General features: G+C 43.3%; 1 long non-coding RNA gene across 1 annotated transcript in view; it reads left to right on the top strand.

The window, feature by feature from the left end:
* Positions 1–24,983, top strand: part of LOC136383914 (uncharacterized) — a 91,481-nt gene that overhangs the window by 32,402 nt on the left and 34,096 nt on the right. The window contains exon 2 of the long non-coding RNA XR_010747503.1: positions 23,642–23,804. This is a non-coding gene — a long non-coding RNA (uncharacterized lncRNA). The remainder of the gene's footprint in view (positions 1–23,641; positions 23,805–24,983) is intronic.

Below are 24,983 nucleotides of genomic sequence, written 5' to 3'. Positions count from 1 at the left end.
AGTATACATTTTTCTCCAGTGTACATGGATCATTCTCAAGAATTGACCATATGTTGGGCCACAAAAACAACATCAGCAAATTCAGAAAAATTGAAGTTGTACCAAGCATATTTTCTGATCATAAAGCCTTGAAACTAGAATTCAACTGCAAAAAAGAGGAAAAAAATCCCACAAAAATGTGGAAACTAAACAACATACTTTTAAAAAATGAATGGGTCAAAGAAGAAATAAGTGCAGAGATCAAAAGATATATACAGACTAATGAAAATGACAATACGACATATCAGAATCTATGGGATGCAGCAAAAGCAGTGATAAGAGGGAAGTTCATATCACTTCAGGCATATATGAACAAACAAGAGAGAGCCCAAGTGAACCACTTAACTTCCCACCTTAAGGAACTAGAAAAAGAAGAACAAAGACAACCCAAAACCAGCTGAAGAAAGGAGATAATAAAAATCAGAGCAGAAATAAATGAATTAGAGAACAGAAAAACTATAGAAAAAATTAATAGAACAAGGAGCTGGTTCTTTGAAAAGATCAACAAAATTGACAAACCCTTGGCAAGACTTACCAAGGAAAAAAGAGAAAGAACTCATATAAACAAAATCCAAAATGAAAGAGGAGAAATCACCACGGACACCGTAGATATACAAAGAATTATTGTAGAATACTATGAAAAACTTTATGCCACTAAATTCAACAACCTAGAAGAAATGGATAAATTCCTAGAACAATACAACCTTCCTAGACTGAGTCAAGAAGAAGCAGAAAGCCTAAACAGACCTATCAGTAGAGAAGAAATAGAAAAAACCATTAAAAACCTCCCAAAAAATAAAAGTCCAGGCCCTGACGGCTATACCAGCGAATTTTATCAAACATTCAAAGTAGACTTGGTTCCTATTCTACTCAAAGTCTTCCAAAAAATTGAAGAAGAAGCAATACTTCCAAACACATTTTATGAGGCCAACATAACCCTCATACCAAAACCAGGCAAGGATGGCACAAAAAAAGAAAACTACAGACCAATATCTCTAATGAATACAGATGCTAAAATACTAAACAAAATACTAGCAAATCGAATACAACAACATATTAAAAAAATAATACATCATGATCAAGTGGGATTCATCCCAGAATCTCAAGGATGGTTCAACATACGTAAAACGGTTAATGTAATACACTATATCAACAAAACAAAGAACAAAAACCACATGATCTTATCAATAGACGCAGAAAAGGCTTTCGATAAAATCCAACACAATTTTATGTTTAAGACTCTCAACAAAATGGGTATAGAAGGAAAATATCTCAACATGATAAAGGCCATATATGATAAACCATCAGCTAACATTATATTAAATGGCACTAAACTGAAGGCTTTCCCCCTTAAATCAGGAACAAGACAGGGTTGTCCACTCTCTCCACTCTTATTTAATGTGGTACTAGAGGTTCTAGCCAGAGCAATCAGACAAGACAAAGAAATAAAAGGCATCCATATCGGAAAAGAAGAAGTAAAGGTATCACTTTTTGCAGATGATATGATCCTATACATCGAAAACCCCAAAGAATCCACAAAAAGACTACTAGAAACAATAAGCCAATACAGTAAGGTCGCAGGATACAAAATTAACATACAGAAGTCAATAGCCTTTCTATATGCCAACAATGAAACAACTGAGAAGGAACTCAAAAGAATAATCCCCTTCACGATTGCGACAAAAAAAATAAAATACTTAGGAATAAACATAACAAAGAATGTAAAGGACTTATATAATGAAAACTATAAACCATTGTTAAGGGAAATCGAAAAAGATATAATGAGATGGAAGAATATACCTTGTTCTTGGCTAGGAAGAATAAATATAATCAAGATGGCTATATTACCCAAAGCAATATACAAATTTAATGCAATTCCCATCAAACTTCCAATGACATTTTTTAAAGAAATAGAGCAAAAAATCATCAGATTTATATGGAACTATAAAAACCCCCGAATAGCCAACGCAATCCTAAAGAAAAAGAATGAAGCTGGGGGCATTTCAATACCGGACTTCAACCTCTATTATAGGGCCACGACAATCAAAACAGCATGGTATTGGCAGAAAAATAGACACTCAGACCAATGGAACAGAATAGAAAGTCCAGAAATAAAACCACATATATATATAGTCAAATAATTTTTGATAAAGGGGCCAACAACACACAATGGAGAAAAGAAAGTCTCTTCAATAAATGGTGCTGGGAAAACTGGAAAGCCACATGCAAAAGAATGAAACTGGACTACAGTCTCTCCCCCTGTACAAAAATTAACTCAAAACGGATCAAAGATCTAAACATAAGACCTGAAACAATTAAGTACATAGAAGAAGACATAGGTACTCAACTCAGGGACCTGGGTTTTAAAGAGCATTTTATGAATTTGACTCCAATGGCAAGAGAAGTGAAGGCAAAAATTAATGAATGGGACTACATCAGACTAAGAAGTTTTTGCTCAGCAAGAGAAACTGATAACAAAATAAACAGAAAGCCAACTAAATGGGAAATGATTTTTTCAAACAACAGCTCAGATAAGGGCCTAATATCCAAAATATACAAAGAACTCATAAAACTCAACAACAAACAAACAAACAATCCAATAAAAAAATGGGAAGAGGATATGAATAGACACTTCTCCAAGGAAGAAATACAAATGGCCAACAGATATATGAAAAGATGCTCATCTTCTTTAGCTATTAGAGAAATGCAAATCAAAACGGCAATGAGATACCACCTCACACCTGTTCGATTAGCTGTTATTAGCAAGTCAGGTAATAGCAAATGTTGGAGAGGCTGTGGAGAAAAAGGAACCCTCATACACTGTTGGTGGGAATGTAAAGTAGTACAACCATTATGGAAGAAAGTATGGTGGTTCCTCAAAAAACTGAAAATAGAACTACCTTATGATCCAGCAATCCCTCTACTGGGTATATATCCCAAAAACTCAGAAACATTGATACGTAAAGACACATGCAGCCCCATGTTTATTGCAGCATTGTTCACAGTGGCCAGGACATGGAAACAACCAAAAAGCCCATCAATAGATGACTGGATAAAGAAGATGTGGCACATATACACTATGGAATACTACTCAGCCATAAGAAATGATGACATCGGAACATTTACAGCAAAATGGTGGGATCTTGATAACATGATACTAAGCGAAATAAGTAAATCAGAAAAAAACAGGAACTGTATTATTCCATACGTAGGTGGGACATAATAGTGAAACTAAGAGACATTGATAAGAGTGTGGTGGTTACGGGGGGGAGGGGGGAATGGGAGAGGGATAGGGGGTGGGGAGGGGCACAAAGAAAACAAGATAGAAGGTGACAGAGGACAATCTGACTTTGGGTGGTGGGTATGCAACATAATTGAACGACAAGATAACCTGGACTTGTTATCTTTGAATATATGTATCCTGATTTATTGATGTCACCCCATTAAAAAAATAAAATTTTAAAAAAAAATAAAAAAAAAATAAATCTCAATACTTTCTCTCAAGAAGACAATAAAGATAAACTGATGTGTGTGCATACATTGCAATCACCTTTAATAGAATAAGGTAAGTAAGTGAGTATATCTGGTCCAGGTGTAAAAGCTGTGTCTTGCATTTGAGATGATAAAGGCAAGAGTCAAAAGACTGAGATAGAAGAAGGCAGTTCTAAGAAAAGGGAACAGTGCCTACCAAGATAGGAGGCAAATAATCATGGTGTATTTTCTGGGAAGAACAAGTATTGTGATTGACAGGAATTTAAGGGGTCAAGGTCTGGTAGAACTAGTCTAGCCTGACCAGGCGGTGGTGCAGTGGATAGAGTGTCAGACTGGGATGCGGAGGACCCAGATTCGAGACCCCGAGGTCGCCAGCTTGAGCGCAGGCTCATCTGGTTTGAGCAAAGCTCACCAGCTTGGACCCAAGGTCACTGGCTCCAGCAGGGGGTTACTCGGTCTGCTGAAGGCCTACGGTCAAGGCACATGTGAGAAAGCAATCAATGAACAACTAAGGTGTTGCAACAAAAAACTAATGATTGATGCTTCTTATCTCTCTCCCTTCCTGTCTGTCTGTCCCTATCTATCCCTCTGACTCTCTCTTTCTGTCTCTGAAAAAGAAAAAGAACTAGTCTATACTCTCCAATACAGTAGCTGCTAGCCACACGTGGCTACTGAGCGTTTGAAATGTGTCTAGTCCAAATAGAAATGTGCTGTAAATGTCAAATTGCTATACATGTGAAATACATACCAGATCTGAACAATAAATTAAAAAATATAATACCTTATTAATATTTTATAATGCTTATATGGTGGAATTATATTTGCATTGTAGAGAAGGATTCTTTTTGTCTCGCTTACCTTAGGTTCATTAGCTGAGTGCCTCTAAATTAGACTGACAAAAGTTAGGTTCACAAGAGAGAAACAAACAGAATTGTATTAATGCGTGCATAGCTCATAAACACAGGCATGCTCAGAGATGAGTAAGACAAAGGGATGTTTAGAACTTAGGCTTATAGACCATCTTAACAAAGAACACCATGTAAATGTGTACAGAAGGAACAAGACAAAGGAAAGGGGCTTTGAGCTTCAGGGGCAACAAATTATGGGAAGACAATAAATTTATGGATGGAGAACTAATGGAAGACATAGGTTGTTTTAGAAAGCTTTCTGTAAAATGTTCCAATGCCATCCCTGGGCTGAAAGACTCTAGAGTTGTCTGCAGGGATTAAGAATCCTCCTGCATGGCCCTGGCCGGTTGGCTCAGCGGTAGAGCGTCGGCCTGGCGTGCGGGGGACCCGGGTTCGATTCCCGGCCAGGGCACACAGGAGAAGCGCCCATCTGCTTCTCCACCCCTCCCCCTCTCCTTCCTCTCTGTCTCTCTCTTCCCCTCCCACAGCCAAGGCTCCATTGGAGCAAGGATGGCCCGGGCGCTGGGGATGGCTCCTTGGCCTCTGCCCCAGGCGCTAGAGTGGCTCTGGTCACGGCAGAGCGACGACCCGGAGGGGCAGAGCATCGCCCCCTGGTGGGCAGAGCGTCGCCCCTGGTGGGCGTGCCGGGTGGATCCCGGTCGGGCGCATGCGGGAGTCTGTCTGACTGTCTCTCCCCATTTCCAGCTTCAGAAAAAAAAAAAAAAAAAAGAATCCTCCTGCCCTTTCTAAGAGAATGGGAGAAGACAGAGAGCTTTGCTCATATCTGCTTCAACTGCCTTCAGCCAAAATATCCTTCTGCCAGCCTGGCATACTTTGGGATGGCAGACTCTGAACCCCTTCAGGTTATGTTGGAGTAAATAAAATATATTGCTAAAAGTAACTCCACTTATTTCTTTTTACTATTTTAATGTGACTACTGGACATTTTAAGTACGTACGTGGCTAATATTGTTTTTCTATAAGATAATGCTGGGCCAAATTATGGCACAACTTGAATATCAGACAAGATGTCTGAAAGCCACTTGGGGCACAGCACTGGATTTTAGCACTGTGAGGTGGCATGACATCATCGATGAGGTTGGGCACATGCTGCTGTAGTGATATCGTCACTGGGAATGAGTACCAAGGGCTGGAAAACAGCTGTTCTTTTGGAGTAGGTGACGAGGGTTTTATTCATAACAGAAATCAATGACAAAGGCTCTGAGGATAGTGCTACTGCGTGAAGGAAAAGGAGAGACAATTTGGTTCTGGGTTAGCTCTGCTTAGATTTTATAGCAACATACTCTGAAGGAAAATACTTTATCATTGAAATTTCTGTAGGAAAAGTATCTGTTACTACCAGTCTGAACCTCTCTTGTCTATAGCTTCATTTTCCCCTTGAAATGATGGTTTAGAGTGGAATTGTTCAAAGCTGAAGGTTGCTTAGGGACCCAGTTACTGAGTTTTGTACACCGTCTGAAATTTACTTTAAGTACTGCAGCAATAGGTAGTGTGATATGCAGGCATCTGTTTAGTTTTAGTCCGTCCCCAAGGAGATGAAGTATTCTAATCATAAATCCACTCTTGGAAGGTAGGTAACATATCTAAGGTGTCATATTCTGGATGGCATTTCTGCAAGAGCATCAAAAATTGCTCTGAATCTGCGCTTCAGGGAATTTTAAAGGGATAGTGTAAGATCTTTTCAGTGGCAAAATGACTGATGTGCCATCTGAAGAGCCTGGCAGCCTGACACCTCGGGAATGGCTCCTAGATTTATATTTCTGTCCGGTGTGTCTTCTCTTAAGAGGATCCTCTTGTCTGATCCAATTAGATACTTAGCTGATCTTCAGTTAGAGCATTTTCTCATTTTGTCTGGGAAATAGCCTTTCAGGCAAAGTGCTTTTGGAGTTCCTAGATGAGCAGGGAGCTAGCATTACACTGAGCCCACAGAGCAAGAAGTATGAGTCTTTGGGAGTCAGTTTGTAACAGGTATTTGCAAACGTGTCTTGGTCTGAGATTTATCTCCAGGAGAGGTATGGGAGGACTGCTCGGTCAGAGACCACGTGTCCTGGTGTGCCCAGGCAAGTCCCAGTTTGTGCTTACTGTCCAGACTTGATTATTAACACCACCGTTTATTCTTAACATGTTTGAGTTTGAATGATAAATTCTATGGCTACGTTTTTAACGGCGGTTTTAAAATACATCCACAGATTCTTTGGCATTCCTCCCTTCAAGAGGTAAAACCTGGTTTCCTACCCCTTGACTATGGGCTGGATCAGTGACTGGCTTCTAAGGAGTACAGTAAGGCAGAGGTGATGGCTGTGACCTTGGTGGAGGTCATTAAAGGCACCAGCTCTCTTTTGGATCACTTGCTCTAGAGCTAGATGCCGCACGGTGAGCATTTTGTGAACGAGGAATCTGGGATTCGGGTAAAGCAACTTGTCTGAATTCCCAATGCCAGGCCTTGGTGGAACCAGCTCTCAACCTGTGTCTCTCTGACTGCGACCCACACTCTTAAAGAACAATAATAGACTCTACTGCCTTGAAGAATCCAGAAACACGCTGTAATACAAATTTTGACAAAAGGCTATGAGCAATGCAGAAAGGCTGTCTGAAAGAGATAGTAAACCTAAGCTTTTATATGCTGTTTTTAAGCCATATTTATTTCAAAATGCATAATACGTTCACATGGTTTAAAAGACATGAAACATATTTCAGTGAAGTATCTGACACCTCTGCCCCCAGCCACCTAGTGCCCCTTCCTGAAGGCAATCAGTATTGCTAGTTTCGTGCATATCTTTCTAGAAATATTTTTACTTGTACAAGACCATATATATATACTCCCATCATAACAATTTTTTACGCAAATAATAGCACAGAATAGACACTGTTTGGATGACAATGCCAATTTTTTACCTAACAATGAATTGTGGATTGTCATTATATATTATTTTTATAGTTGCATTATGGTCAGTGAACTGTGTGACATAATTTATGTAATAACTACCTTTGTGATAATCATATTGGTCTTTTCAATCATTTTTTAAAATTCTGTAATGAGCCTGACTAGGCAGTGGCGCAGTGAATAGAGCGTCAGACTGGGACACAGAGGACCCAGGTTCAAAACCCTGAGGTTGCTGGTTTGAGCGCAGGCTCACCAGCTTGAGTATAGAATCCCCAGCTTGAGCCCGAGGTCACTGGCTTGGCTAGATACCCCTACACTTTGGTTGCAATGGAGCAAGGGCCCCAGATGGGCAGAGCATCGCCCCTTGGTGGGCTTGCCGGGTGGATCCTGGGCCGGGTGCATGTGGGAGTCTATCTCTGCCTCTTCCTCTCACTAAAAAAAAGGGGGGTTTTCAGGAAAACTTTTTTGTCCCCTACAGTATCAATTCCTTCCATTGGAAGGTAGACTCATGCTGCATATCCTGCGGAGGCCCAGCCCAGGACTCCTCCTCATGGGATGATTGGAGAATGAAGCCTCCTGCCCTCTCTCCCCTTGAGGACCCAACCCAGTAATTCTTCCCTTCTCCCAATAAAGCCATGTTGTGTGGTGTTGTGGGATTTGTCCTGAACCCTAACACAAAATAAATGGTGACCACGAAGAGATTCATCTTGTTTGACAGGTGACCACTCAGTCCCCAAATCCTCCTGACCCTCCCGCGGATGGCTTACGAAATGAGCTAGGCTGGGCACACGCAAGCAGATTGCAGTGTGTCTCCTTGCTTCTCCCCCCTCTCACCTGCCTTGCGGATCCATTACAGGCCAGCTCTGGAAGAGTGTCTCAGGCAAGACTGTCACATGATAAAACAAGCCATTCCAGCCGACCCAGCTGTGGAGCTGGGGGACACAATGGTAGTCACCGTTGCCTGAGTCACAGCAGCTGCCCCTACCCAACCTGCCACCAGCTCAGTCTCCCTCTCCCTGTGGTGGGAAAGGACTTTCAAACAGCTTCACACCTTCAACAAAGAGTAGACAGTGCCTGACTGATGCAAGAACAGCCTCCTACCCAAGTCCCCGGGAGAATAGCAAGATACAAGGATGAGAAGCAGCTCACTGTACTGGCTAATGCCAAGCTTCCTGGACCAGATCGTGTCAACATGAGTAATTAATCAAAATAATCTGAAGGGCATACAGCTGAATACTAATCAAGCCTGCTTTCTATTGGCGAAGGGACACTGAGTGGTGAGCGTTTCCATGGCGATCTCTGGTGTCTGGAAGTGAGAATGATGAAGATGGATTCCTGCATGTGGTATATGCCTCTCTGGAGACATTCAGAATAAAAATGCCTGCATAAAACTAGCAAAATCCATCTAGTCTAGAATGTTTTACACCCTTACCAAGGATAACAGGGATGTTACTAACTGGGACTGATCAATTTACCTAATCACAGGTCATCCAAGCGGTAGCATTCAAGCAGAAAAACTGAGCTCCAAGAGTACATTCAGTTTTGGAAAAATTACATTATTTTACCTAGGCTCTGATTTTCAAATGTTAGAAGTATATAAATATATAAATAAAAAAATTTGCACCTTACACTGCCAATAAAATAGACCTTGGAGTTACTTTAATCCTCCCCCACCCCCCACAGGGACTTGGAATTCAAGCAATAACTTAAAGGCACTCAAAGAGATGTCATTGGGTTCAAGAACCTACTAGCTTTTTTTTTTTTCTGAAGCTGGAAACGGGGAGGCAGTCAGACAGACTCCAGCATGTGACTGACTGGGATCCACCCGGCACGCCCACCAGGGGGCGATGCTCCGTCCATCTGGGGCATCGCTCTGTTGCGACCAGAGCCACTCTAGCGCCTGAGGCAGAGGCCATGGAGCCATCCCCAGTGCCCGGGCCATCTTTGCTCCAATGGAGCCTCGGCTGCGGGAGGGGAAGAGAGAGACAGAGAGGAAGGAGAGGGGGAGGGGTGGAGAAGCAGATGGGCGCTTCTCCTGTGTGCCCTGGCCAGGAATCGACCCCGGGGCTTCCGCCCTACTAGCTTTTTATAGAAGGGTTTCTGTTCAGTCTTCATAAGAGCATTTAAACATAAGTTGCCAGGCATAACTCTCCAAAACTAAAAAGGCTCCAGAGGAAAAAGGAGTAAGCAGCATTTCTTCTGTTTGGGGATTTTTTCTAAGAATGCAGACTAGTGCTTGATTTTGTAAATAAACAAGCAGTTGTATCTGTTTCATTAGTGGTAGAAACTATAGATCACACAAACTAAAAGCATTACACTCCAGATGCACTCCCTTCTACCTTTTGGTTTAAAGCTTTATATGACTTGTATTATATTTTAAGTGAATGATTAAAATATGTTATTAAAACTTTTGCACATTTTTAAGACTGCCTCAGTTATCACTATTAGATGAAACACTCATCAAAATCCCCCCATTCTAAGTACATGTCAATTGTTCAGTAAATGTAACCAAAGAGACATATGCTCTTTACAAATATAAATGTCAAGAGTTAAATGTCTTCTAAGTTTAACATAGAAGAAATGACTTGAGGCCTCTTGCTACTTGCATAGGGTTTATTCTTGACTATTTTCATGAGAGTCTTACAGAAAAATGACAGTAATGTCACATGAGATGGTGTATGTAGCAGGTCAAAACTCATTCTTGTGTGTTTAGGTTTGTGTAGAATGCCTGCATCTGTTAGTGCAAGTTACTAACTTTCACTAGTTAGTAGAATGGAGGGGGAAAGGCCATTTCACTGTGTGTAAGCACTCAACTGATCATAAAGGTACCCCCAACTTCCTGTCACGTACTCTTCCTACTCCATGCATGTGTCCACATGGCCAACATTTAACATGTATATTTTTTACATTACATATAATCTTTTAAAAAGTTTTTTTTCCCATTGATTTAAGCGAGAATTAGCAAGAGAGAGGAAGAGGGGAGGGAAGGAAGAGAAAGAAGCACCAACTTGTTATTCCACTTAGTTCCATTTAGTTGTGCATTCATTTGTTGCTTCTCATACACGCCCTGACTGGGGTGGGATCGAACCTGTGACCTTGACCCCCCAGGACAACACTCAATCCACGGAGGGACCCAGCCGGGGCCTATTTATGATCTTAATCGGCCTGTCTTATTTCGATTGCATATATCATATATCTGACATTCTTACAACTACTGTGTGATCAGTAAGATTTCTATAAGAAATACCGCTTTAAAATAATACCACACAGAGAAGGGTGACCTGTATGCTACCTAAATTGGTGGTCACTTTATTTATAGGCTATAAAACAAATACTTTTAAAAAATGTTTATTTTATTGATTTTTAGAGAGAGGAAAGAACAGAGAGAAAGACAGGAACATTGATCTGTTCCTGTATGTGCTCTGACCACGGAATTAAGCCGGGAAATCGAACCTGTGCTTTGGGACGATGCTTAACCAACCAATCTCTACAGCCAGGGCGAGTACATTTTTACTGAACTAACATGAATAAAGTCACAGCTAAAAACTTGTCCAAAAAAGAAAAAAAAGTCCAGTCCAGGGTGACAGTGAAACTCAAAAGCCCTTAAAATTTCCCCTTGCCTGGGTCCAGCCTACATCAGGCAGAGAAATGTGTGCCGGGAGGATAATTTAGTTGTAGTTTCTTTCTTTACAGCATTGTTTTACCTCCTTCCCACCATTTGGATACTGTTTCGGGCCCCCATGGATAGGGCACTCGAAGGTCTGCGGCTGGAGCGAAAGCAGGGAATACTGAACGGGAAGGGTGCGACTACTCACTCTCCGTGCCCGGGGCATGAGGAAAGCCAGGCCAGGCCGCGCAGTTGTGGCGTCTATGGAGGTCCCCTGACTGACGAGTCTCTCACCTGACAATTTCTGGACAGAAATGACACCTTTCTCAGGTGTCTGCTTGTGAGTTCTTACTCAGGTCCAGGTTCCCAGAGAGAGGCTCATTCAACTGTTGGGGTCCCTCCCCAGCTCCCAGACCCCCACCAGGTTGCCTGTTTGGACGGGGTTCCTCTCAGAATAACGGGGCCGCCTCTGTCTCCGTGGTCCCCGAGCGCGAGTCATTCCTGCCCTGCCAAACTGAAAGTGAAAGGTGTTGGGCTGCTGCCACAGCAGGCAGGGCACACCCATGCCCCTCTGCCAAGAACCCCCCCGGGAGCCCCTCCCAGAGGTTCCCCCTTCTCCTTCTCAGCCGGGAGGTGGGCGATGGCAGCGCTGGCACAGCCTCTCACTCTCTCCGCATGCTCTGCCAGGCGATCTGCTACCTTGCTTTTGGAACGAGGGAGTACTTGGCACTTCCTCTTTTGTCTTTGAAATGTGGGGCCTCCGCTAAAGTTTCAAGACACCTTTCTACACCCATTCTCATTAAAAAAAAATTTTTTTTAAAATTTTTCTGAAGTTGGAAACGGGAGGCAGTCAGACAGACTCCCGCATGCGCCCGACCGGGATCCACCCAGCACGCCCACCAGGGGGCGATGCTCTGCCCCTCTAGGTTCTCGCTCTGTTGCAACCAGAGCCATTCTAGCGCCTGAGATGGAGGCCACAGAGCCATCCCCAGCGCCGGGGCCAACTTTGCTCCAATGGAGCCTTGGCTGTGGGAGGGGAAGAGAGAGACAGGGAGGAAGGAGAGGGGGAGGGGTGGAGAAGCAGATGGGCGCTTCTCCTGTGTGCCCTGGCTGGGAATCGAACTGCACGCCAGGCCAACGCTCTACCACTAAGCCAACTGGCCAGGGTCATACCTGTTCTCATTTTAAATGCCATCTTTTATTTAATTTTTTTCTTCTTTTCCAACTGAAAGGAGGGGGGATAGAGAGACAGACTCCCACATTCGCCCCAAGAGGGATCCATCGGGCAACCCCATCTGGGGCCAATGTTCTGCCCATCTGGGGCCATGCTCACAGCGAGCTATTTTTAGTGCCTGAGGTGGAGGCTTCTAATAACCATCCTCAGCACCCAGGCCAATACGCTCACAAAGCAATCAAGTGGTGGCTGTGGGAGGAGAAGAGAGAGAAAGAGAATGGGGGGGGGGGGAGGGAGGAGAAGCAGATGGGCACGTCTCCTGTGTGTCCTGACTGGAAATTGAACCCAGGACATTCCATGCCGGGCTGATGCTCTACCTCTGGCCAGGGCCCTTTTAGATGCTATCTTTTATAATACCACCTGTGTAGTAAGAGTTTATAAGTGACAGGAGAGAGAGAAGCAGCATTGTGCTTTGTATGTGATTGACAAGTAGGTGATGTACCCCCACTTCAGAGTCTCAGAGTCTAAGAGGGAAGAGTGTGTCCTTAAACACGAGGAATACAGATTTCTTACATCTCTCTACCTCTTCACTGTCACTACCATGACACTGTCTCTTGTCTGAGGAGGGGATAGTCTCTCTGATTAGTAACCTGCGTGACCAGATGTGTATCAATTCCTCTGCTCTCATCAAATTGTTTTACTGTATCACCATGTGGGTTTCCTAGGACTGCTACAGCAAATTGCCACACAGCTGGTGGCTTAAAACAACAGAACTTCACTGTCTTACAGTCCCAGAGGCCAGAAGTCCAAAATCGAGCTGTCAGCAGGACTGGTTCCTTTGGAGGCTCTGAGGAAGAAACCGACCCAAGCATCTGCCCTCTGATGGTCCCCGTGATTTTTGGGACTCCCTGGCTTGTTAGACACATCATCCCAACTTTCATCTCCATCTCTACATGGCTTTCTCTTCTGTGTGCCTGTGTCTCAAGTCTCCTTTCCTCTATACGGCACCAGTCATTGACTGTGGGCCCACCCTAAATCCAAAACAGGCTCATCTCGAGATCCTTAGTTATACCTGCAAAGATCCTATTTCCAAATAAGGCCACATTCACAGGTGCTGCGGACTGGGACTTGGACATAGCTCTTTCAGGGTGCCAGTCAGTCACTCCCATCACAAAGAGCTTCTCCCACACAGCCCCCACTCTCTACTCCAGGGTTCGGGAACCTTTCTGGCTGACAGAGCCATGAACGCCACATATTTTAAAATGTAATTCCATGAGAGCCATACAATATGTTTAACACTAAACACAAGTAAATGTGCGCATTTTATGTAAGACCAACACTTTTAAAATACAATAAGTCTCTGAATTCTTTTTAATAACATTGTTCTGCTGTTGCTAACCAATGATGAATAAAGTACTTCTTACCATTAATGCAACTTCTTGTGCTGTATGATTTTTCTGATGGCTTTGTAGTCTGATTGATAAGTGGTGAGGTTAAGATTCATGCAGGCGTTGAGACTTCCATCCGTTAAACGTGATCGTAGGTTGGTCTTAACGTTCTTTAGATGTGAGAAAGACTGCTCACATGCATACGTAGAGCCAAACATTGTCAGTACAACAATACTCACATGCTGCAGTGTGGTATGTGACAGGAAGCGCGTTCTAAGTTTTGACAATCAGCTGGTCTGCAGGTTGAAGTATTTTTATTTCTCCCCACTTGTGTTTGCTCGCCAACTCTGCTTGCTGTCATGCAAGTCTTTCCAAATCTTCATTCAGTGACTTGAACTTATTCACCCACATGTCTGAGGCCTTCAGGTCAGCGGCTTGTAGCTCAAAATCTCTGACAGAGACACTGGGGATGTAACTCAGGTTGGCGCTGTCCACTGCACACTCGTGTGGATGGATGATGAACTTAAAAGATGAGTGCGCTCACAAAATTCCCCAAAGTGCGCTTTAAATGACTGCAGGAAATGAGATGTGAAGCCCGCTAGCTGCTGGAGATCAAGATGTTGAGCAGGGTCACTTGCTGTGCATGCATCTTTAAACTCTCCCAGTTTTTCAAAGTGTAGTAAACGACCTGTTTCAATGTCTGCAATGAAGAGTTCCAGCTTGTTTTCAAATGCAAACACTGCTTGTTGAAGGGATAAGACTGTATTTCCAATGCCTTGCATTTTCACAATGAGCTGGTTCAGATGTTCAGTCATGTTCACGACATAGTAGAACTTCAGGAACCACTCAGTGTTAGCTAACTCAGGATGCTCGACGTTTTTCATTTCAAGAAAAGTCTGGATTTCGCTCAGACAAGTCGCAAAACGGCTGAGCACCTTCCCTCTTGACAACCAACGCACATTGCTGTGCAGAAGCAGACCAGGATAATTATTCCCAACTTCATCCAGCAGTGTTTTAAACTGGGATCATTTAAAGCCCGGGCAACAATAAAGTTGACCACCCAAATGACAAGTGACATCACCTCACCAAGCTGCTCACCACACATCTGAGCACAAAGCGCCTCCTGACGTAGGATGCAGTGAAAACTTAGGATGGGTCTCTTTTCATGTTCACGAAGAAGCGCTATGAATCCTCTGTTTTTCTCCACCATGCACGGAGCACCATCAGTACACACAGAAATAAGTTTATCCATCGGTAGATTTTTTTCTTTAGCGAACTCAGTGAAAGACTTGAATAAATCCTCCCCTCTTGTTGTCTCTTTCATAGGCAAAACAGCAAGACTTTTCTCACATAGTGTGTCACCAACAGCATACCTTGCAATCATGCTGAACTGGGATAAATGGCTTATGTCTGTTGACTCATCCAAAGTGAGAGAAAAGAATGGTGCTGCATTTATGTCCTTCACTTGTGTCACCTCAATTTGATTTGCCATCATGATGGTATGATCGTGAACAGTTCTTGCTGACAGAGGCATGTTTTTATTCATTTAATTATCTTGTCTTTATCCAAAAAGTCGTCAAAAAGTTCATTGGCAACATCAAGCATGAATGTTTTGGCATACTCCCTATCTGTGAATGGCTTTCTGTTTCTCACAATTGCTAAAGCACCAGAAAAGCTAGCCGAATTCCAGTCACCTTGTTGGGTTCAAACACGGAGTTGCTGCTGACTAGCTTGCACTCTGCACAGTAGCTCTTGACATGCTTTCTTCCTGCTGTCCCCCGCTGGATATTTTGATGCAAATGTAATATGGCGTGTGTTGAAGTGCCGCTTTATATTTGACCATTTCATCCATGCAATTTCATCATTGCATATTAGACACACTGCAGAACCTTCTCTCTCCACAAAGGGGAATTCTTCTGTCCATTCCTGCTGAAAAGTATGATACTTCTATCTTTTTTTCTTTTAGCCATTTTCTTTGTCAAAAGGGTTTCTGCAATTAGCTAGCTGACTACTTGATTAAAAGGAGGGAGGTTTACTTCCTGACCTCACAACAACCTGTGTACGTTACACATTATCCAATAAAAATTTGGTATTGTCCCGGAGGACAGCTGTGATTGGCTCCAACCACCCGCTACCATGAACATGAGTGGTAGGAAATGAACGGATTGTAATACATAGAATGTTTTATATTTTTAACAGTATTATTTTTTATTAAAGATTTGTCTGCGAGCCAGATGCAGCCATCAAAAGAGCCACATCTGGCTCGCGAGCCATAGGTTCCCGCCCCCTGCTCTACTCAGTGCTCACCACCTGACTTGCAAACAGAAAGGATGAGAACGACCCTGAAAGACTCAGATACATGCTGACAGACGTTTTCCTTGCACAACTAAGTAGATTAGAACGGGGGCCGGCGCACATGGAGTGGAGCAAGAACCCAGAAGGTGGGAGCTGTGCAGGGCCACCTCTGGGAGGGAGAGCCGCAGGCCAGCAGCTGCTCTCCCCAGGGAGCAGCCCCTGCCGTTAGTGCCCATGGGGCCCGTGCACCTGACCCATAACCCTGCCCAGCACACGCCACACACGCACACTGCACACGTCACACACCGCACATGTCACACATCGCACACACACGCCACACACCGCACAATGCACATGCCACATACCACACACGTCACATGTCACACACTGCACACGTCATATACCGTACATGCACACCACTCCCTGTACACGCCATTTCCTGCACACACCACACACTGCTCCCTGTACACGCCATTCCCTGCACATACCATTCCCCGCACATGCCAATCCCTGCACACACCATTCCCTGCACACGCCACGCACCGCACACACACACCACACACCACTCCCCACACATGTCGCATACCACACACACACACCACATAGCATACCACATTATATACCACACACATGACATACTACACACCCCACATGCTCACACATACACACTACATATATACACACCACACTTAATACATACCACACACACACACACATACATACACATATTGTATACCACACACCTCCTTACATACATCATTGTTGGTCAAATAAGTTTGTAAATATAATATATATGTTTGCTTGCTTATAGTTTATATTGGGTGTGGGGGACAGGCTGTAAGCAGGCAGGGTCATTATAACCTAAGGCTTAGTTTTAAGACTAAGCTTCTCCCCACACCCTTGACTGTTGCCTGATGTGGGATGGTGCACTCTCATGAGGAATTTCATTATGCCTCAAATAAGTGACTTTGTATCAGAGACTTCTTTGTTTGTGTATTGGATTAAAGATTTTGATTTCTACACTATAATATGGGGCAGACTGGGAGCTTGCTCTCTCTTGATTCCTGAGAATAGCATTAGAGAGGAGAGCAGAGAAAAGCCACATGGAGGAGGCCAGGAGAAACAGCCAAGATGATGGAGTGCTGAAGGAGAAGCCAGTTTGTGCAGAGTTTGTGCAAAAAGAAGGAGATGGGGAACAGAGGTGAATAAGGCTGGTGAGGTAGAAACTTTGATTCTAGGAAACTTGGATAAGTCAGTAGCTTTGTGAGCACTGAATGAGTGGATTTTGGAGCCCAGTGTGTGTTTTTACTTGCCCGCCGGGTGCAAGCTAGGATTAAAGATGATGGCCCACCAGTGATCGGTTCCGTTGTTTCATTACCAACTGAATTAAATGTGAACCTGCATGGGCCAGGTGGCTGTGATGGTGACCGTGGCTACTGGCTTTACAATCACACACACACACACACAGCATGCTCACACACATACCACAGACTCTTGCCCTGACGCAGGACTGAACAGAAAGCTTGGCCTCTCAGCCACAGTGAAACTCCCGCCCTGTGTGCCTTGATCTGCCACAAAGCGGTCTCCTCCTGCTCATTCAGTGCACTGTCCTGCAGCGATCTTCTTAAACATCAAATCTGGCCTAATGTCCTTAAGGTCAGTTGGTTTAAACCCTTCAGTGGCTTCTTAGAAGCTTCAGAAAGGACTCCTCCCGAGCTCTAACCACACAGACCACTTGCAGTTCCCTAAACAGACTCACTTTGCCACCTCTCCCTGCACAGCCCCTCCCTCAGCTGGAGTTGACTTCCTTCTTCTCCTCCTCTCATTCACCCCAAGCTCCTATCCACTCAGCTTGAGCAGCTTCGCCCTGGGGGTGTGGAGGGAGGTGGACAAAAGGAAGGAGCAGCCAGGCTGAACATGGATTGGATTTCGGTGTCATGACCTGTTGACTGCCAGGCCAGGTCACGCCCATTCCAGGAAGCCCTCCCCACACCCCAGGCTGGTATTCTTGCAGCTTGCCATGAGCACACAAGTGCATGACACCCTGTGCACATTGCTTCAGCCCTCGTCACACTGTTCTGAAATTAACTGTCTCCTCCACCAGAGTGACCCGGTCTTATTAGTCATTATGTTTATAGTGCCCGGGACAGAGTCAGGGGTTGTCATGGTTGGGTACCTGGAAAGGGAGAGATGGCCTCCCAGCTGCTCCCTTGTTCTCCACCAAGTAGCAGTGGTGGCTACATTTCCCGTGGGGACAGTCCTAAGGAGGATTGGAGATGGTCCCTAGGCACTCAGTTCCTTGGACTCCATGGTAGAGAGTGAGTCAGCATATCGACCTTCCATGGCCTTGACTCAGCACAAGACACCACTGTCTAAACCCACAACTCTCGGTGACTGCTTCCTTGAAGATAATTATAATGCATTTTTTATTCATTCTAGACATACTAAGAAAATGAGGAAAACAAAAAAGTCTGAAAAGTTATTCCTATCACCATCACTGTTTAACATTTTGTTGTATTTATCTCAAGAATTGGGAAAAGTAACTCTATTTTGTTGTTTGGGTTTGCTACTTTAGAGAGCCTTGTAACACAGAGATGATACTATTTTATATTTTTCATCTGGCTATTTTGATGTAATGTCTTAACATAAACATTTTCCTGCATTATTATAAGCTCTTGGAGAACATTTTGTGTCTTAAAGCTGCGTAACCTTCTTCTTCTTTTTAACTTCCTGATCCCTTCTAAAGGAAAAGGCTCATGAAAATAACAAGTTCAGAGTGATATTGACCTCCCACTTTTTCCTGCTCAACCAGAAATTCAAGTACTGGAAATATCCTTAATCTCTCTGATTCTCCTGTTCCTCATTTATTAAACCTATTTTTAAAAAAGTGATTCTGAGGATTAAATGAGATAATCTGCGGTAAATTTCTCCATATTCCTGCCCATGGTTGACAGGCAAATTGGGTAAATTTCCTCCCCTTCTCTATAACCTCTGCGATTAAGAGGACAGCGAGGTGAGTGTGAGGGGAGTCATGGGTCAGTCAGGAAGTGAACCAGGGCCCTCCTGTGTCCACATTTTCATTTGTCAGATCAAAACCTTGCTCAGAGCTCCATGGTTTAACAGAATGACAAACCGGAAGCCACTTCTCCAACTTCCGAACTGGATTTCTCCTCTTAAGTGATATTTAAATGTAAAATAAAATGAACTGATCAGTCATGCAGACATTCACAGTTAAGAACTCTATAAGGAAGTTCTTAACCAGTATCTATTATATTATCCCTGGAATGACAAATTCTTTTATGCTTACACAGAACTTTTTATTGAAGGTGGCAGTAGTGGGAAATAAGTGAGGTAGAATGTAATATGAACCCAGACTAAATCCCCTCCCCTCCCTTCTCCCCTTTTTCCTCCTCTCTCTTCTCCTCTCCCTTTCAAAGGCTGTGATAATCGGATGTCTACTACTGTTAGGAAATTATGGAGTGGTCTGTTCTGTGTCAGCTACAGGCAAGACTCGGTCAGGGGAATCCAGGTTGAGAGTGAGAGGGGCCATGCTTGACCACGTCATCCGGGCTTATTCCAGGCCCTGGGCCAGCTTCCCTTGGAGCATTTGGGAGGTTAGTGGAAAAGGTAAACAGTAATCAGCATACCCTAGCCTATTTGCATATCCACCCAGGAATTGGCTGGGAATCCAAAATCCAGGATAGAAATAGAAAAACAACTATTGTGCCTCCCAGGTCACCTTAAAAGAGAAACGACACGTTCCTGGTGTCTTGTGGGTAATTAGTTCTCTTCCAGAGAGGTGCCCTGGGAACCCAGAGAACCCAGAGGAGCTGGCAGTGGAGGAAGGCCAGGCTGCGGACAGCACCTGTGTTGGGGTCACAGCTCTCTGGGCCTCTGTTCCCTCACCTCCAAAAAGGCTCTCCTTGGACTTCTCTCTCTTAGTTCAAGTAGCTTCAAGAAACAAATTGTTAAAGTGGTTATCACTGAAAGAAGGGGTACTAGAAGGCAAAGTCGAGGGGGTGCATGGCTGCTTCAGAAGCCCTCGCTGTCACCCTGGGAGCCCCACTTCCTCTGCAGCTGCTCTGGTTTCCTCTCTCTCTTCCCAGCTCCTTGGCATTCACCCCACATCTGTTCTGCTCCAAGTAACACCACTTTCAGCCACCACGGCCCTAATACAAGCTCAAGTCTCATTTTACTTTGAACTTGACTATCAACTGGTTAGTTCTGTGTATCTCTTAGTTCACAGTCCCAAGATAAACACCTTTGATTGACCCAGTGTTTGGGGGTGGAATTGTGTGCTCCAAAAGGATATATTCATGTTTTAACTCCCAGTACCTGTGGATATGACCCTATTTGTAATAGAATCTCTGCAGATGTAATCAAGTTAAGATAAGGTCATACTGTATTTGAGTGGCCCTAAATCCAACATGACTAAATCCTCTTCCTTAAAAGAAGAGGTCAAATTTGGACACAGAAAAAAAAAAAATGCACAAGGAGAAAGCCATGTGACAACAGAGACAGAGATTAGAGTGTCACATCTAGAAGCAAAAGAACAAAAGGAATTATTGGCAACCACCGGACACTGCAAGGAAGGAATCTTCTCTAGAGCCTTTGGAGCTTGATTTCAGACCTCTGGTCTCAGAACTGTACAGAATAAAAGACAGGCAAGAAGGGAGAGTGATGAGAAGCATCAACTCAGAGTTGCAACACCTTAGTTGTTCATTGATTGTTTTCTCATATGTGCCTTGACGGGGGTGGGGTAGAGTTCCAGCCAAGCCAGTGACCCCTTGCTCAAACCAGTGACCTTGGGCTTAAGCCAGCGACCTTGGTTATCAAGCCAGCAACCATGAGGTCATGTCTATGATCCCATGCTCAAGCCGGTGACCACGTGTTCAAGCCAGATGAACCCACACTCAAGATGGTGACCTCAGGGTTTTGAACTTGGGTCGTTGGCATCCCAGGTCGATGCTCTATCCACTGTGCCACCAGCTGATCAGGCAGTTTCTATGTTTTGGGTTTTTTTTGTTGTTTTTTTAAACCACTCAGTTTGTGGTAATTTGCTATGACAGGTCTTGAAAACTAATATACTCAATTTATATTATTTGGGGCCAGGCCAACCTTGGAATAAGGCTGCCTCAGGTGGGACATTCACTTTTTGCCCAGTCAGCGATGGCCAAGGGAATAGGGCAATGCCATGTAATCGTGGCCACTTAGGAAGCAAAGCTGTAGGCAGAGCAATTTCCTGTAGAAGGAGGCACGAATGTGGATAAGTATTTGCTGGTGAGACCTCTCCATGACCAACTAGGTGGCTTTTCAATTAACTTTCCTTTCCAGAGATCACACTGCCCAGGATAGCATGCCCTCTCCATTGTATTGTAGTCCAAGTAATATTTTTAGTGCAAATGATTTGCCCATCTGCAATTCCCAAGGGACAGTGATTTCAGACAAAGGGTATGTTGGTTACTGCCCAGGCTGCCTCCTGTTCACAGGGTAGCCCACTGGCAGTGCCTCCCACCCTGGCCAGCACCGAGGCAGAATGCATGTCTACCTGCCCAGCCAGAAGCAATTATCATCGTAAGAAGAACTGTTAACTGGACCCAGACAATTGAAGCCACAGTCACATCAGGTAAAATAGAGAAAAAAAGCAGCAACATTTATGGCTTATGGCAGTGGTTCTCAAAGTGTACGCCAGGGCACACTGGTGTGCCCTAGAAGATTTCCAGGTGTGCCCTATGGTATTCCAGAGAAATATGTGCCTGTTGGGGACCAAAAAACCAACAGGGTTTTTGGAGTTTAGATTTTTGGGGGGACAGAGGTGTGGGGAATTGGCTGTGAGCTGACAGTCTGCCCAACCCCCCACCTCATTTGCCTGATTAGGTTGCAAAAGACTGTTAAACTGTAGTGCTGGATTGTTTACACTACCCCCCATGTTCCCCGGAAAGACTGGAGGCAAGTTTCTTCTATCCTTTGTTAGGTGTAAAGTTAAGATGATACGTACGGTGGGGGTTTTCTGCACTCAACACAATTAAGAGTAAAAAGAGAGGAATTCTTCAATGTAATGATGAGAAAATGAGAGTTTGCTTTTCAAATATATGCCCAGACATTGAAGAAATCACTAGGACACATCAGGCTCATGTTTCTCATAAACACAAGAAGTAAAAAACTTAACACATTCGTACCGGGACCTGCCGAATTTACTAAATCTTACTATGAATGTATCTCTATATATAAAAAGATAACATTTTGTCTTTTTTTAAATTTTTTAACCTCTTTTTTATGAATTCTCAAAAGCATAACTCAAAAAATATAACATAAAAATGTTTTTTAATGTCAAAATAAATTTAATTTTGTTGTATTTATTTCATTTAATTACCATAAAAGCATGCTTGGACTTTATATTATTTTCTTTAACATTTGACTTAATTATTACAACATATTTCTCAGAAATTTGTATATAGTGCGCCTACAATTATTTGTAGGATTTTAAATGCGCCCCGACTTCAAAATTTTGAGAACCACTGGCCTAAGGTATTGAAAGCTTGATGTACCAAGATGGCAGGAATGAGAAAGAAGCAGTTTAAAACCAAGACCATGAATGACAAGTGAGTGCAGGATTTTCTCTTTCCTGCCCAAACTGTGTGCCTTCAGGGGAATACAGTATTTTTAACACAGAGTAGGCAGCCTGAGACTATCTATTCCATAAAAAAAAAATGCTTTTTTATGAGTGTGGAATTTACTTTTGGCTAATGAACAAACCATTTTGATATATTAGAACTCTATAGTTATGATGGAAGCCCTGGGTATCAGAGACTATAAGTTACTGACAGTTTAGCTTTGCCACTTATCTAGATATAATCTGCTTTCTTGTGTGTTTTAAATAACTTGCTTTCATGAATGTAAGCATTATACTTATTCACTGTAGAGATTTAGGATAGAAATTTATTTAAAAAAATGTTTAGGGTCTGATGCCAATAGTCTTTGAAATTGATCTTTTTCATCAGATCTCTGCTTACGATCTATCCTTATTACTGCATTTCTTTTTTTTCTCTCTGAAACATTAGCTTCAATCAAACTTTAGCAATGTTATCCCCCCACCCCCTCCAGGAGAAGCACTGTGTTTACTCACCCTCTTCCTTTATTAAGACTACTCTGCAAAATCTGTCACCTTATAGGAATATATTACATTGCCTGTGCATACACCCTTATGAAGAACCTTCAGAAAGATCCCGATACGGAACCAGAGACTTCTTGACCCCCACTTTCACAATCTTCCTTTTCTCTGGGAAGAAGATGGCATTAGCTGATACTGTCTATGGTTCTTATGCAAGGTATAAGCCTCTTAGAGATAATGACATTTCTGCAAAAGACCAGAGATGTCATGTCTGCAAATTTCCTACCAAAATTCCCTCTTTGTTTAAATAGTTCTTGCTTCTTTTTAACATTTTCATTTTAAAAATGGGGGGAAACTGTCCATATAATGCCTCAGATGAGGTGAGAGATTTGTATGATCATGGCCCTGGGGAAGGTTATGAGAAGGGTTGCAGCATTGTTACTCTCTCCGTTACCTCGCATGTAAATGATCACTTCGTTACTCCCACAGAGGCATGGCTATGGTCAAAGGACACACATGGTACTTGGAGTTTGGAAAGTTCATTGCTGACCCTTGGTCTTTAGCCACTTGTGTGAGCCCACATGTTGGCTCCTGTCCACCAGTGTTCTAACTCTAATTCTTCTTCCAGTCTACAGCCTCTCGGGGTGGGAGGTGGTAACAGGTGTTCTTTTCCTGTGTGCCTTCCACCATGCCATCAGGGTTGTCACCTCGTCTTCTCCCCAGGCTCAGCACCTTGTATCAGCCAGCTCTCGGCCTGCCTGTCTGCCACTGTCTCCTTCACGGGCTTCTGAGACCATTGCCCCACAATACAGATGGATATTTCTGATCAAGATCTTCTCTTGCCTTCCACTGATGTGGTGACACCATACTCTCCTGGGTTGATCAGGTAAGTGAAGGACATTCCTTGAGTGAATGGGACTTCTAGCTTCACCCGCAGGCCCTTCTATTTCCTTGTTGGTGGTGGTGTGTAGAAAGAAATAGTTCAGTTAACATTAAAAGAGATCACATTCTACAGTGATTACAGCCTAAAGACTTCAAGAGAAGACATGGTTGGAAGACATGTTGCTCTACATTTATGCCATAAAATTCCAAGTGATAAATTTAACATGACCAGAAAATGACCATGTTTTTCTGTCATCATTTTCATCATTAATAGAACATGGTAACACACTGAGAGAGCCATTGGAAGATAATATTCATGGGCAGTATGATGGATGATGCCATATCATGAGTATTTATGCAACAAACATCGTTAAGTCAGTGGTATCAGGGAACTGCAGGGACAAGAATATCTTTATTGTTTCAATACTAACAGGTTATGAAGAGCCATAGAGTGTAAGAAATTGGTCAGGAATGGTGCATTTGACAGAGATCCTGAAGAGATGGTTCCTGGATCTGAACAGTGTTGGGGACCAAAACAATAAACAGGGTATTTGGCAATTTGGATATATCTTGGGGACAGAGGTGCTGGCCCCAACCCCCCACCTCACCTGCCTAGTTAACACACAACTATACCTGATTCTCACTTGTCCCACCCATGTTCTCTGGAAGAGACTGGAAGCTAGTTTCTTACTGGTGTAAAGTTAGATTTGAATGGTATGGTGGGGGTTGTCTTGGAAACAATTGAATTGCTAATAGACCATGTTTATTTCCCTGAATAAAAACAAATGTGCTTGTGGGAGCAGCCATGTTACAGCTCAGGAACAATAGAGACTGTTCTCCGTGCCATCCTCCCGAACCCATCTGCATGTATATATCTTTAATTCCATACCTTTTCCCGTTTGAAGACCCCATAATAAACTCATCAAAGCTGGACCACGACAGAACAGGGATAGATATTACAAAGGGTCTTCCTGTGTGCCGATTGGTTAACAAACACATAAAACCTTTTTGTCTTATTATTCTAAATAGAGATTAAAATATTGATAGATTAATAACAATATCTCACATGGGTCCCAGGATTTCATAATACATTTTAAAATCAAGCTATTTATATAGACAGAGACTTACCTTGCAGAAAATGTTTGCCCAGGGCCTCACACAGTCTATCTTTACCCTATCTTCA

This window comes from Saccopteryx leptura, chromosome 12 (genome assembly GCF_036850995.1).
Source record: "Saccopteryx leptura isolate mSacLep1 chromosome 12, mSacLep1_pri_phased_curated, whole genome shotgun sequence".
Taxonomy (NCBI): Eukaryota; Metazoa; Chordata; class Mammalia; order Chiroptera; family Emballonuridae; genus Saccopteryx; species Saccopteryx leptura.
Note: the sequence above shows the minus strand (reverse complement) of the source record. Positions and strands in the feature narration are given on the sequence as shown.